At 35.2% G+C, this 16,608-nt stretch overlaps 1 non-coding gene across 1 annotated transcript; it reads left to right on the forward strand.

Moving 5' to 3' along the window:
• Positions 1-15,220: 15,220 nt before the first annotated feature.
• LOC122127305 lies at positions 15,221-15,327 on the forward strand. Its single transcript, XR_006151122.1, has one exon. It is a non-coding gene; the product is annotated as a U6 spliceosomal RNA (small nuclear RNA).
• Positions 15,328-16,608: the final 1,281 nt, after the last annotated feature.

The following is a 16,608-nucleotide window of genomic DNA, read 5'->3' on the forward strand; positions in this document are numbered from 1 at the left end:
GATCTATCTGCATGAGTAAAGTTGTACATAGATTTCTCAGCCTAAATTTAGCCACTGTTAAAAAATGTGTATACCTTTATCTGTCACCCATCAGAGGTTAAACCTGAGTATAAAGTCTAAGGAAAATCATAAGGTAAGAATTTAGCTCTTCTGGATAAAAAGTAAACCAAACTGCAGCATAGAGCAACTCATTCGACTAAAGTCAACCTATTTCTCTAAAACATGTTAAGCATTCCTTTACAATGTGTATTATTCTCAAAAAAGGAATGAAGAATGTGAGAAGAGGACTAAGCAAATATTGTCTTCAAATATACATAATTTGGATTTACCTCTTTATTTCGTTATAGTCATTTTTGATAAAAACTGTTTGAATAATTGATTTCCTGGTCAGGTATAACATATCCTAGTTACATATACCAAACTGCATTCAGAAAATGGTATATAGTAATTGAGCAGAAAAATATTCAATAAATAGCAAAAAGTATTATCCTATAGAGTAATATTTTGATGAGTTAATTGGAAATATTCTAATATAATAATTTGAACAATTTAACATTGACAGTAATTATCTAGAATACTTTAATGCTAATTAGACAAGATTGTCCTTCTAAATGAGCAAAACCTATTTCTCCATTTACTTTATCAGGGAAATATCTGAGCTAAAAATGCAAACTAACATATGAATCTATAACAACTGGAATGAATTTTACTTTTTATTAGCAAATATTAATTTCACAAAAGTATTTTATTGTGTTATACACATATGTTTACATAATGTAGCTTGTTAAATTTTATTCCTTTTTTAAATTTCATTATCCTATTTTTATACTTATTTTTTATTATGTCTTCATACTAACTTATGAAATATTTGAACATATTTACTCCACAATATTTCTCTTCATCTCCTCTCTTACTTTTTTCCAAACTTAATCATTTCCATATTTTACACCTGGGTCATTCATATTATTTTCTGCATCTAGAGTCTGCATATGAGTAATCTAATATTTGTTTTTCGCTAATTGCTTTAATATGAAAGTTTCCAATTCTATTTTCTTGAATATGATATGATTTCACAATTATGTGTGGCTAAATAGTATATCATTGCGTGTGTGTGTATGTGTGTGTGTGTGTGTGTGTGTGTGTGTGTGTGTGTGTGTGTGTGTGTGTATTACAGTTTCTTTCTTCAATGAGTGATTAAGGAACATGTAGTTAATTCTGTAGTTATTTATGTTCTTATGTGGGAGAAGGAAGAATGGAAATGATTTTTGGAATAAGAAACATGCTCTTTAGGCAGCCATTCTACTATTTGAAACATCTCTCAGCTTTCAATAATCCATTGTATTTAAAAATAAAATTTAATTACATTTGCAAAGGTGTTCTTTTTCAGTATATATATTATTTTTATTATAATGTTACATTTAGTATGTCATGTGAGTATGGGGATGTAAGTGAGCATAAAAACCTAGGCATGTATGTACATGTAGATGACTCAAAGGAAACTGAATGTATGTGAGATACAGGATTCAAATAAAAGTTTGAGACCTGTAAGTGGCTAAATTGATGGATATGTCCAGTTTGTGGAGTGTGATTTCAAGATCACATTTTGGTAGGTTTTATACCAAGTAAGTAGATGTTTCTAATCCAAAATCATAAGGAATAAAACAACAACTCTGTTTCATAATCATTCAGTCTTAGTACTCCAGACATTGTAATAAGTAGAAAAAAATTACTGAAAGTATGCTGGGTCAGTAGTAAGGATTTAGACACTCTACATTTTCCCCCAAATCTTCAGATGTATTCTTTGGATATAAATTACAAGTATATTTATAAACATACAGATATAATATGGCCTTTTGTATGTAAATATATGTATATATTATAAATACATCATATATTTACTTATATTTTAAATGTGTATCACAAATATTGATTTATATTTAAATGTAATTCATCTCATCATAGATACATAGACAGAGAGAGAGAGAGAGAGAGAGAGAGAGAGAGAGAGAGAGAGAGAGAGAGAGATAGATAGATAGATAGATAGATAGATAGATAGATAGATAGATAGATAGATAGATAGATAGATAGATAGATATTTTTTTTTGGTCAGTCGTGGGGCTTGAACTCTGGGCTTAGATGATATCCAAGTATTCTTCAGCTCAAGGCAAGAGCTCTACCGCTTGAGACATAGCGCCACTTCCAGTTTTCTGGTAGTTTATTGGAGATAAGAATATCATGCAATTTCTTGCCTGGGCTGGCATTGAACTGTGATCCTCAGATCTCAACCTCCTTAGTAGCTAGGATAATAGGCATGAGCCACGGGCTTCCAACTATACTTATATCTGAGATTTGTTAGTGGAACAAAGAAACAGAAACTATTATTCTTATCATGAAAGGACTTCACACTGACGTATAATTACAAGAAGAAAAACCAATAACTATTCACAGTGGCACAAAAATTCTTTAGGTGCCTAGCAAGACAGCATGTGTTTCCAGACACTGCATGTGGTGTGAGCAGTTTGCAACCCAAGCGACAGTGGACGATATTGGACCCTAAAGAAACCTGACAATTGCATAAACACCGCCCTCTATGACAGATTTAGCAAGGCCTATCTTAGAGATTCTTGTTAGGGACATGATAAATAAATTTATAGTTTAGTTGTGATTACAGAACTCTTTTACACATATCACTCAGCCATTAAATATATTTAGCAGAGTTCCTATTGCTCTAACTTATATTTTCTAGGCTCAGTAAACTGTTTTTTGTTTGTGAAAACTTAGCTGTTCAAAACATAGACATGGGTTTTTAATACTTTTGAAATTACTGTCTGCATAGTGTTGTATGAGATGAGCTTCTCTTTACCATATCATAGGAATAAACTTAATCTGATTCAAACTTGGAAACAGGTAGCTTGTTCTCTCTCTTAGAAAACCGTCTATATAGACTTCTTTACATGTAAACAGATCCTCATTTACTTGCAAAATTCTGTCAGTGAGGCAAATCTAACTCTCCCAAGTGAGGTGAATTCTCTCATGCTTCCTTTACATTAAAAATTGTAAGAACTCTTCAGTAATGTGCATACTTTTTAATATGAAGTGTGACTTCTATTTTCCATAATATGAATCAAGCAGAGGAATCAGTTTAAGATGAACAAATAGCCTTAAAAAGAGTCTTGGACCTTGAAAATTGTCCTGGGTATGAATTTTTGGAGAAATATCCCTTTTCAAAGAGAAAGGATTCATTTTAATATTGTGCTGGTACTGGGGTTTGAACTCCTGGCCTTGAGCTCTATCTGGGCTTTAATTCTCAATGTTTGCTCTATGCCACCTGAGCCACACCTTCACTTCTTCCATTTACCACAAGTGGAGAAAAGAATCTCTTAGGTTTACCTATTTGGAATAGCTTCGAATTGCAATTGTCAAATTTGAACCTACCGACTATCTAGGTGTAAGCCACTGGTGCTGTGCTAGAACTCACTTCTTAAGAAAAAAAAAACAGAAAAAGAGGAGAAAAAATATTTGTTCAATTATTTATGTGTTTTCTGATAAACCAAAGCACTTGCTACTGGAAGAGAAAAAGAGAAGATAGAGATGAATATGCAGGAGAGAGACACAAAGAAAGAAGAAAGGAAGGGAAGTTTAATGAGGGAGGGGAGTGGAAGGGAGGATATGAGAGGAGGGGGTAGCTGAGTAGAATTGTCTGCTCCTCACTAAGGATTTGTTGGACAATCAGTACCTTTGCATTTATGTAGCCATTTTTTTTTATTTTTGGTATAGTAAGCTGAGATATAAAATAACAATTTATGGGTTAGTGTGCTTCCTTCTGCACCAAGGAAGCCACAGTTAGGTTACTGTCAGAGAGAAGCAAGAGTAAGCAATATAAGTGATTCTGAGAAACAATAATTGACATGCCAGGAATGCTCCCTTGTATGGTGAAGTCAAGCATCACTCTTGTTCCCTGCTCCAGTCTTCCTCACAACAAGAACAGCAGAAACATAAGAGGAAAGAGATATCTGAGTAATGATCATCTCTCTGTTTACCCTCATCCCTTGGTCTCTCAAAAAATAAAGCGAAAGGAGATTTAACCTGAACTAGTGGGGAACACGGGAGGAAAAATTTCAGTTTAACTTATTGTGAAACTTTTAAAATAATTGGAGCAGCATTTCAAATACTGAAATAAAACTTTTTAAATTATTAACAAAAAGTAACTCAAAATTTATCGAAAATTTAGAAGACTACAGGGCTCACTACATAGTGGAATCTGAAAATTGAAACTGATTCCTGCTTCTATCATCAGAAATTGAAGATCGTCCCTAAACTTCCAATACTAGGTAAATTACCCTTGATATTCACTTATACTGTGTGAAAATAATCCAGAAAATATGACTTTAAATTTAGACTGCTGAAGTGATAAGCGATGGGAATTCATGATGGATTGCTGAGAGCATGGAAATTATTTCCCTTCCATCTGCAGTGTGTAGAGAATAAAAATGCTCTATTGGATGGCCCTGAAAGTCCAATTCTAAATTTAGGACAGAAGGTGAATAGTAAAGGAGATCTATCTTAGTCATTCAGAGATTAGAAATGTGGAGAAATGTACTCATTTTTGTAGGTCAAACATGGAAGAGAGGATGTGGCAAGCCCATAGCCAAATGCCAAATTAGAGATATTTAACAAAATACCATGAAGTTGAAACGAGTCTTAAAAGGGGATATGGGCTAAAAGGGAGTAGGGTAGAAGAATGGAGAGGGAAATGATGGTGGACTAATACAGTAATAACATTCAATGTACACATGTCAGAATATAAGTAGGAAACATGAAGAAATAGGTGGGGTTGAGTAAGGGAAGGAAGAAAAATGTAAACTTTGACAATGATCCAGATGCACTGTATATTGAAATGCACATACACTCTATTCAACACTGACATGATGAAGCAAAACCCGTTTGCACAACTAGCTAAAGATAATTTTTTGAAGTTTTAATATTCAGATACCAGAAGCATAAACCTTTAGAGGTAAATAAGGAGAGAGAATTGGCATATTGTTGAGGCTTGTTTCCCTTTCAATATACAAAATTTAACGTGTCAAGTCTGCTGCAAATGTAAATTTTATTTTGCCTATTCTTTTAAGCAAATTGCTTAAAATGTAGAGAACCATATTCCAATATCCCTTCATTTCCAATAAAAAAATCTTATGCACCTTTAAGTTTCTCAGTTTTTTCTAAATACCTTAATGCAATGCATAATTGGAACTAATTTCATTCTATATTTAAATTTATTTTTTTGTTGTTGTGAAAATACTGTACAAAGGGGTTTCAATTACATGGGCAAGATAATAAGTACATTTCTTATAAAACATTGTAGCCTCCTCCGTTGTTTCCCCTTCCCAGAACTTCCCGTCCTCTCCTCGCTCCCCACCCAATCTTTCCCTTCCACCAAAATTTTAAAGTTTGTTTCGATATAATGACTTGTACATCTCATTGTTGTAATGGGTCCAGCTGTATACCTATTATTAAATGATTTGTTTTTTTCCCTTCTCCTCCACAAATTATACCAACATCAAGTACAGTGAAAGCAGGGTTTGTACAGTGGGGGAAGGACATACAAAGCAAAAAAGAAATAATCTTATAAATCTGTTAGAAACAATTGCATGAAAGGAAAAAAACATTTGAATATATATCTTAGGGTACATTTCCCTAACATCAACTTATCTGACAATTTCTGTTTGTCTCAGACATATAATAGTTATTGCAAATAAGAGAAACCATGGCACTTATGTTTCTTTGGGCCTGGCTTACGTCACTAAATATATTTTTTCCAAGTCTTTCCATTTCCTAACAAATGTGGCAACGTCATTCTTTCTGATGGAGGCATAGATTTCCAGTGTGTATATACACCACATTTTCTTGATCTACTCATCTACTAAGGGGCATCTGGGTTGGTTCCATATATTAGCTATGGTAAATAATGACGCAATAAACATAGTTGTGCTGGAAGCTCTAGTGTGGTCTTGTTTGTGAACATTTGGGTAAATACCCAAATTGGGTTTTCTGGGTTATAGGGAAGCTCTATGTGGAGTCTTTTGAGGAACCTCTATACTGATTTCCAAACTGGTTGTACAAGTTTACACTCTCATCAACAATACAGTAGTGTTCCCTTTCCACATCCCCTCCAGCATCTGTTGTTATTAGAGTTCTGGATTATAGCCATTCTAACTGGGGTGAGGTGGTATCTCAATGTTGTTTTCATTTACATTTCTTTTATGACTAGGGAGGTTGAGCACTTCTTCATGTGTCTATTGGCCATCCTTCTTTCCTCTACGGAGAAGTATCTCTTAAAATCTTTAGCCCACTTATTTATGGGCAGTTGTTTCTTTGAAGATTTGTTGGGGGATTTAAATTTTTGAGTTCCAGTTATATTTTAGATATGAGACCTTTGTCCATTGTATGTCTAGTGAATATCTTCTCCCAATACGTGGGCTTTCTATTAATCTTGCTAGCTATGTCCTTTGCCATGCAGAAGCTCTGCAGTTTTATGCAGTCCCATTTGTCCAACCTTTCTTTGATTTTTTGTGTTTCTGGTTCTCTATTAAGAAAATTTCGGCCTGTGCCAACAAGAACAAGGTTTCTCCTATTCCATCCTGTAATGTTTTCAGACTGTCTGCTTTTACTCCGAGGTCTTTGATCCATTTGGAATTGATTCTGGTGCAGGGTGATATATAAGGATCTAGCTTTAGTGTTCTTCAAGTTGTTAACCTATTTTGCCAGCAACATTTACTGAACAGGCTGTCTTTCTTCCATTCTATTTTTTAGCTCCCTTATCAAAGATTAAATGGCTATAGGTCTGTAGGTTCATTTCTGGGTTTTCAATTCTATTCCATTGGTCCTGAGGTCTGTACTTGTGCCAGTACCAAGGTGTTTTGATTACTATGGCTTTGTAATTGAATTTGGATTTGCTACTGATATTCTTCCAGCACTGTTCTTTCTGTTAAGGATCTTTTTTGCTATTCAGGGTCTTTTATTGTTCAATATGAATTTTTTGATTGCCTCTTCTATTTCCTTGAAGAATGAGGTTGGAGTATTGATAGGTATCACATTGAATTTGCAGATAGCCTTGGCAAGTATTGCCATTTTCATGATGTTGATCTTTCCAATCCAGGAGCATGGGAGTTTTTGCCACTTTCTAAGTTCAGTTTTGAGTTCCGTTTTCAGTTTTTTAAAGTTTTCATCATAGAGGTCCTTCACTTTTTTGATTAAGTTAATTCTTATGTATATTATTTTTTGTGGGGCTATTACGAATGGAGTTGCTTTCCTAATTTCAGCCACACTTTTCTCATTGTTGGTATACAGAAAAGCCAGTGATTTTTGAGGGTTAATCTTATACCCTACTACTTTGCCAAAGTTTTGAAACAGCTTGAGTAATTTTGGAGTGGACTCTGTGCGATTCTTTAAATACAAGATCATGTCATCTGCAAAGAGGGAGAGTTTTACTTCTTTCCCTATGTGGATCCCTCTTATATTTGCATCTTGTCTTATTGCTATAGATAGGCATTCCAATACTAGATTGAAGAGCAATGGAGAGAGTGGACATCCTTGTCTCATTCCTGAGTTAAAAGGAAATAGCTTTAGTTTTTCACCATTAAGTATAATGCTGGCTATTGGTTTGTCATATACAGCCTTTATTTTATTGAGGAATGTTCCATGGATTCCTCATTTTTCCAGGACCTTCACCATAAAGGTGTGTTGCATCTTGTCGAATGCTTTTTCTGCATCTATTGAGATAACCATGCGGTTCTTATCCTTGCTCTTGTTGATGTGATGAATTATATTAATTGATTAGCGTATATTAAACCAGCTTTGCATCCCTGAATTGAATCCTGTTTGATAGTGGTGTATGATTTTTTAGATGAATTGTTGATGTTGATTGGCCAAAATTTTGTTGAGAAACTTTGCATCAATGTTCATCAAAGAAATTTGTCTATAGTACTCTTTCCTTGATGAGTCCCTTCCTGGTTTTGGGATGTCTGTTATGATGGCCTCATAGAATGAGTTCAGTAGTGAAATTTCTCTTTCAGTTTCATTTAATAGTTGGAGGAGTATTGCTGTGGTGTCCGCTTTGAAAGCCATATAGAATTCCACTGTAAAACCATTTGGTCTTTGGCTTTTCTTAGATGGGAGATCTCTTGTTGCTCTTTCTATTTCAATGCTTGATATAGGCCTTTTATGATAGTTTGACTCATTTTGGCTTAGTTTTGGCATGTCAGTATTTGCTATGATAAGGTCCATTTCTGCCAAGTTCTCAAACTTATTAATATAAAGGCTTTAGAAGCATTCCCTTATAATGTTCTCAATCTTAGTTGTTTCTGTGATGATATTTCCATTCTCATCTCTAAGTTTATTTGGGTGTGTTCTCTTCTTTTTCTGATAAGATTTGCTAAGGGTCTGTCAATTTTGTTAATTTTTTCGAAGAATCAACTCTTCAGTTTCTTGATTCTTTTTTTTTTTTACATTCCAATTCATTTAATTATGATTTAATTTTAATTATTTATTTCCATCTACTGGATTGTGTTTATCTTGCTGCTCATTTTCAAGGAGGCTCATGTGTCTTATTAAATTGGTTTCAGATCTCTCCAATTTGTTGATATAAGAACTCAGAGCTAGAATCGTGCCTCGGAATACTGTGTTTGCTGTGTCCCAGAGGAACTAGTAATTGGTTTGATCATTTTTCTTGAATATCATGAACATTTGAATTTCCTTTCTAATCTCTTCCATGACCCACTTGTGATTCAGCAGTGTGTTGTTCAGGATCCATGTGTTACATGATTTTCTTTGTTGGCTTTTTGTTTTGAGTTCTAATTTTCTTCCCTTGTGGTTTGAGAGAATGCAAGGTATAACTTCAATGTTTCTGAATTTGGACAAGTTTGCTTTGTGGCCTAAAATGTGGTCTATTTTGGAAAATGTTCCATGTGCTGCTGAGAAAAATGTATTGTATAATGCTGCTGGGTGAAATATTCAGTAGATGTCTGTTAAATCTAGTTGGTCTATGCAGTTGTTTATATCTGCAGTTTCTCTGTTGAGTTTTTGCAAAGTTCATCTATCTACTGGAGAAAGTTGTGTGTTAAAGCCCTCAACAATTAATGTCTTTGGATCTATGTGTGATTTGAGGGAAAGTAGTGTTTCTTGGATAAATTTGGGTGCTCCATTGTTTGGCAAATAGATATTTAGAATTGTAATATCCTCCTAAAGGAGTGATCCCTTAATTAGTATGTACTGACCTTTTCACTAATTTTAATTAAAAGTCTATATTATCTGATATTATAATTGCAAATCCTGCCTGTTTATGGGGGCCGTTTGCTTGGTAGATTTTGTTCCAGCTTTAAAATTGAAAATGTGTTTGTTTTTGTGGGCAAGATGTGATTTCTGAAGGCAGCAGAGAGAAAGATCTTGCTTTTTAATCCAAGTAGAGAGATTTTGTCGCTTAATTGGAGAGTTAAGTCCGTTAATGTTGAGAGATAGAACTGACAGGTATTTGGGAGTTCCTGCAATTTTATGCACCTTCTTGGGGGCTGGGAAAACTGGGTTCTTCCTATGGTTCTTGGATTCTCAGTTTGGGTGCTGTTTCTTTGCCTTTATTGTGGTCTTGTAGGTTTTCTCCGTGTAGGACATCTTTAAGATGCTTTTGTAGGGCTGGTTTGGTGGAGATGTATTGTTTCAATTTTTCTTTGTTATAGAAGGTTTTTATTTGACCTCCGATTATTAAGGAGAGTAAAGCTGCTTAAATTATACTTGGTTGATACTTGTTTGTCTTTAGGGCATGGCTTACATCATTCTAGGCTCTTCTTGCTTTGATTGTCTCTACTGAGAAATCTGAGGTGATTCTAATTGGTTTCCCTTTATAGGTGATTGAGCTTTTCTCCATGACAACTTTAAGGACCTTTTCCTTGGTCTGAATTGATCCTGTGTGTATTTTAATGTGAGAATTTGATGTCCTGTTTTGGTCTGGTCTATTGGGAATTGTAAAAACTTCTTGTATCTGAATAGGCCTCTCTTTTTGCATGTTTTGGAAGTTCTCTGCTAGGGTCCTGTAAAACAAATTTTCTAGACCATTGACTTCTGGTTCTAGGTATTCCTCTACACCGATTATCCTCAGATTAGGCCTTCTAATGGTGTCTTCCAAGGGTTGAATGTTGAATAGATCTATCATATTTCGTGGATTTGTCTTGGATGGTTGTATATTCTTTCTCGATAATATCTAGGCTGTCTTCTATCCTCAGGATTCAGTCTTCTTCATGGTCTATCCTACTATCCAAACTTTCTACTTTTTTTTTCTTTTCCTCTAATTGGTCGGCTTTTATGGCTTCAAATTCTTTGTTGGATCTTTGATTTATATCTTGTATGAAATTGTTTACTTCCTTAATTTGGTTTTCAGTGTTTATTCTCAAATCACTTTGTTGATTGGTTATGGTTTCCTTGTACTCCCATTCCTTCTGTTGGGATCCATTCAGCATTCCCTTTGTGGATTCCCTGACTTCTTTCACCTCTCTGTTTATGGATTCCATGGATGCCTCTAGTGATCTTTGTCTATTCTCATCCTGATCTCTCAATTCCTGTATTACTTTTGATTAGCATCCTGACGTTCATGCAATTCCTGTAGTTCTCTTTGACTGATCTCAGCGTGCTCACACAATTCTTTTATTTCTCTTTGAGTGTTCTCAAGCTGCTCATGCAATTCCTTTATCTTTATTGAGTAGCTTCATCACTCTCATGAGCTTCCTGTTTTGATCTTTGGTTTGCCTCCTCTCTCTCCTTATCATGCTCACACAGAGTCCTTTGCAAGTTTTCAATCTTTTTATTTACCATGTTTACCATTAGTGTTTGTAGAGCTTTTTGGGGGCTCTCCTCTGGATTATTCATTATCTATTCTGTCCACTGATTATCATGAGTGGAAGTTGAGATACTCGGACTTACCATTTTTCTTGTGTTTTTCCGACTTATTCTGCCCATTTGGGATGAGAGTAACTCCAGTTTTGTGCTAGAAAACTATCTTAAGGCAAGCATCAACAAAGTCTGTAGTTGCACAGTCAAAAGTCTGCAGATACAATCTAGTTCAACAGGTATATTTTTCAACATGAAACAACTATATATTAATAGGCTATGAACCACAAAGAAGAATTTGGCAAACAAGAAGTTATTAGGTTTAGCAAGAGATGTGGGTATAAATAGGAATAGAGGGATGTGGAAAGGGAGAGGGAGAGCTAACTTAGTCCTAATCTCAAAGCACGAAATAGAATGATAGTAGAGACCGGGGAAAAAAGTAAGAGAAGAAAAGACAGGGAAAAATAGTAAAACAAAAACGTGAAAAATTAAAAAATAAAAATACTTAAAATTTTATATAAGCATATAGAGGTAGTACATCTCTTAAGGAATTTAAGTCTAAGAGGTTTTGAATTCAGTAACAAATTTCTGGATTAAGTGTGTATACAATGGGAGATAAGGTCTAATAATCGACTACAGGTATATCTGAGAAGGAGTAGAACAGTGATTAAATCATGTAAAGAAGAACGAAAGAGAAGAAAAAGTGAAAAGAATGAGAAAGAAAGGAAAAAAGGATCAAAAAGTCAGTAGAGCTAAACAAAAATGAAAAAAAACATACACACACATATACTCCTAAAATAAATATTATAAGAGGAAGAAAAAAAGTTAATGGAAAACTATCTTTTAAAGTTAAAAGTTAAAAATGTTCAAAAATTTTAATAAAAGTTACCAAAAAAGAGTTCTTTGCTTTTTGGGGGGTGAGATGGGAAGATGCTGTATCTCCCTTCTGTCCATAACCAGTCTCTTGTTGGGGTCTCTGGTCTGCTTGTGGTGTTTGATTTTCCTGTAGTTTGGTTTTTTTCTTAAGTCAGTTTGTTTCAGCAAGCAGAAAAATGTTTTGCTTTACCCAGGATTTTGTGATCCTCCTCCCTGGCTAGTTCAATAAGAGGGAGATCTGCTTTGATTATCACAAAAGAAGGTGATGGCTGTTTCTTCTAGTTTGGAGATGCTGTGATGGGGCTAGGTTCTGGGTAGAGTTGAGGCCTTTCAGCAAACAGTAGCTTTACCCTGAGGGGCTAGCTTCTGAGGCAGTCACAGAGTCCAGCCAGGAGCCATTCTCAGGGTTTATTGTTACTGAATTTCAATTGATTGTCTAGGCTGCTGTAGGGAGGGGGCAGCCTCTGGTTTTGTTTACCCAGTGAAGAAAGCCAGTCCTGGGGCTGGTGCAGGCCCAGACTGGGTCAAATTTCCCTGGGTGGAGCTGAGCCTGGCAGGTCAGGTTAGGTTCCTGTGACCTGCTAAATGGCTTTTTGTTTTCATCCAAGGACTGAGTTCGAGCTAGTTGCTCAGCCAGGCCTTTGCCAGTATCAATGATGGAGATCTTTGGTAGTGGGCAGGGAGGGGTGACCTTCCCTTATGTGCTCCCTGAGAAGGAGTGAGGAAGTCAGGCTTCTACTCACACAGGAGTCTGATTCCTGGGTCTTCTCTGGTCTGGGATTTGAAGGATGAAGATGTCTGCTCCTTGTCAGTACTTGCTGGTGTTGAGTAGAATCCTCTCTTCTGCTGCATCTGGCACCTTTGTCTTACACTCTTTGTGTTGCAGGTATGGCAGCTATGACCGCCACCACCCCTGCCACAGCCGCAACCATGACTGCTGGCAAGTGCTCAGATTTGTCTCCTAGCCTGGATTTCCCCTCTCTGGCCTAACTCTCTGTACTGTGATGGCACACTTGGTGTGATTCTCTGGCTTAGGACTGTTCATTGGAGTACTGAAATTGCTTTCTATGTGAGAGCTTGTTTAGCTTCTAGCTTCTCCTCCACTATCTTCCCGGAACCCTAAGTTTAAATTTTAAATGATAAATTCTTTTAAAATCGTTTCACTCGGGCACAGGTATGGATAGATAAGTGATGTGGGCAGAATCAGAATTATTCAGAAGGTTGTAAGTGGATGCTTACCTAGTTTTCTCTCGGCTGGATCACAGAATATAGACTGTCCTAATTGGAAAAAGTTAGCCTTCCGAGGTTTTCTCCATATAAACACTCCATCAATATTTAATTAGAGGATTATTCAAGATTAGCTATATGTTGATTGATAATTACTGATCATGACAGAAATTTGAGGGAAAAAAATCTACACTTCAGTGAGGTTCTGATTTGTACTTCACAAACTGTTATGAAAGCTCTACATGAGAAATCTAGCAGCTGCATTTCTAAAAAGTCCTTGGGTTGTTACACTTTCTGATATTTTCTCAATTCAAGTACTTCTCCTTGGAGTTCCATACTACTCAATGATGCTGTATTAGCTCCTTGTTACAATTTGCAGACTGGTCATTTTGACGAAATTTGTGCTTTTCAAAATTGCTCTCCAAATTCCATCCACAAACTGCATACTAAATTTATCTGAAAAAATTTGTATCTGTTGATAGTGCATATACTTTTAGTTTTCATTACAAATATAGAATGTAGTAAAAATTCTCATAGCAATTATACTGCACTAGCTTGTGGGCAGATTCTAATGTAAATAATATACTGTGTTCATGTAAAGATTTTGAGTATCCAAAGTAATAAGCCTGTGGTCCTAAAACGAATACCTTACTTATATTTAGTGACAAACACAACTACAAATAAGTACAGAATTTTTCCTTGTATCTTTTTAATATATATTTTATTATAAATACTGTACAAAGTGGTTACAGTTACATAAGTAAGGTAATGAGTACATTTCTTATTGAGCATTGTTACCCCCCCTTTGTTTTTCCCCTACCATCCCTTCCCTTCACACCTCCCTACCTCCCTTCTTCACCCATCCTCTGATAGAGTGTTTTGTATCTCTCATTGTTACAATCGGTTAACCAGTATCCTTTCCTTATATCTTAAATGAACAAATGCTGGCTTGATTTATGCTGATTGTACTTGTGTAGACACACCAAAAATCACAGGCCAAGTCCAAGTGCACATAAATGAAATGCCATCATTTTTTTATCAGTTGGTATAATTGTGTTCTACACATTTATTGACAGGTTACAAATTATTCTCAAACTTTAAAACATTAAAAGTACTTTCTTTTTTTCTTATTTTCTTGGCCAGGAAATCAGCAAGACCTCAGTCAGCATTTCTCATATAGGAATTATCACATGGGTTAGTTAAATGTATATGTAGAGTCCAGTTTCCTGAGGACTATCTCATCTTCCTAGGAATTCATGCTGGCTGTTGGAAAAAGAGTAAGGATGCCATTTAAAGCCTTATAACTTTACTCTTTACCAGGACATTGTCCTGCTACTTTGGTTGTTGAGCGTGTCTACAAGAGTTTGCATTCCATGAGGAGCAGGGAGACACCGTATGACTTATACTTACTGAGATTTCCAAGTGACTTGCTATCACTTGTACTGCATTTTGTAAGTCAAATCTCTCTAAAACTACCAGTTTTAAGAGATAAGAGGAGTGGTAAAATAACTCTAAGAGACAAATACATCTTCAACATATATTGTTCCAAGTATTCCATTTAAGGCATATTCAACAACTGGTGAAACTTGTGTTGGCTGTAATTATGTGTCTTGTCTATGTGTGCATGTATACATGTATATATGTATTTATGTGAATAGTAACATACATGTGTATATTATGGCTTATATCATCATTTATTCCTTGCTAACAAATAAAGTAAGGAATCCCTAAAGATTTAACAGAAACTGTGTAGTTAACATCTTAACTCTTCACTCTGCTTCTTTACACAAAGTCTTTGCAAATTCTCATTAATAAAGTTTCCATAAACTCTGAAATGTACATACTTAGCATTTAATGTCTGCTACCATAAATCTTAAATACTTTATAGAAAAGTTTTATACCTGCCTAACAGTCCTATTTTTGGCATATATAAGTAAAATCCAAAAATTAACCATATTTAAAACATTAAAACTTTAAAAAACTTTAACACTTCCTGCAATGTTCATTTTGACAGATGCCTTTTGTAGAATAATTGAATTCCTCCTCTTACACATCTCTTGAACTACATATATCTGGAATTATTTTGTTTTTGGCATGTCTATCTTGATTTTATTCTTAAAGGTGTGCTTATGTAAGACATGCATGATTCTAAAATTTCACAACAATTCTTTTGAACTTAATTTTTATTGAAATGTCTAGTTTAATAAAATCAATAAAAATTATACTTTATATATAAAAATGTTTTGTGTTAAATTTAGCATCACATACTCTAACATTGGAACGACACAGAGAAGATTAGCATGCCCCCTGCGCAAGGATGACATGCAAATTTGTGGAGCGTTCCATATTTTTACAACAACAGATGCTGAAAGGTATGTGGCCACAAGGGAACCGTACTGCACTCTTAGTGGGAGTGTAAACTTGTTCAACTACTTTGAAAAGCAGTACGGAGGTTCCTCAAAAGATTCCACATAAAAGTCCCCTATGATATAGTAATCCCACTTTTGGGGATTTACCCAAATGATCATAAACAAGATCATATTAAAACTACCAGCACAACTATGGTTATTGCAACATTATTTACGATAGCTAAGATATGGAACCAACCCAGATGCTTCCATTAGATGAATGGATCAAGAAAATGTGGTATATATACACAATGGAATTCTATGCCTCCATCAGAAAGAATGACATTTCCCCATTTGTTAGGAAATGGAAAGACTTGGAAAAAAATTTATTGAGTGATGTAAGCCAAGTCCAAAGAAACATAGGTCCCATGATTTCCCTTATTTTCAATGATGAATGTATATCTGGGATAAAAAGAAAAGTTCAAAAGATATGTGCATATAATCAGATAAGATGATATTAAAGAAATTGAACCCCAAGATAGGGACACAAGTGTTTTTCTGTTTCTTGCTATTGTTTCTAACGTACTTATAAGGTGCAATGTCATTTTTTTGTTTCTTTGTATGTTTCTCCCCACGCTATAACCCCTGTTTTCTCTATATTTGAAGTTGGTGCACTTACATCTTGTATGTATGCTTCTCTAATTTGGGGAGGGGAAGGGAAAAAATTCGACAATAGGGATACAGGTTGACCCATTGTAACAATGAGATGCACAAGACACTATGTTGAAAAATGACCTTTACAATTTAGGCGGAGGCAGGAAAGGGGAGGGTAGTGTACTTGTGTGGGTGGGAGGGAGGGATGGTAGGGGAAATATAAAGGAGGAGGTAACATTGCTTGTTAGGAAATGTACTAGTTTCCTTATTCATGTAAATGTGACCCTCTGCACAGTATTATTCCAATAAAAAACATATAAACATTTTTGAGATGGAAGAGTTTATTTCCTCTATTTTACTCATATAATATCGTTAACAAAGAAATTAATGTAGAACACTGATAGGAAGGTAATTTGAATAAATGTGTGTGAGAGAGAGTGCAGCAGCTCGAAAGCAAACACGCACGTGCATGCGAACATGCCATGCATGTATATTGGCGTGCTCAGTTTAAAATCAAGGCTTTAAGGTCTTGCTAGGCCTTTCCTATCTAGATTGGTGAGCTACTATATAAGCTACATCTCAATTCCTGGCTCTTTGCTAGTTCATTAAACATTTTGAAAAATCATTTCAT

This window comes from Dipodomys spectabilis, unplaced genomic scaffold (genome assembly GCF_019054845.1).
Source record: "Dipodomys spectabilis isolate Male_0828 unplaced genomic scaffold, ASM1905484v1 ptg000298l, whole genome shotgun sequence".
NCBI classification, from domain to species: domain Eukaryota; kingdom Metazoa; phylum Chordata; class Mammalia; order Rodentia; family Heteromyidae; genus Dipodomys; species Dipodomys spectabilis.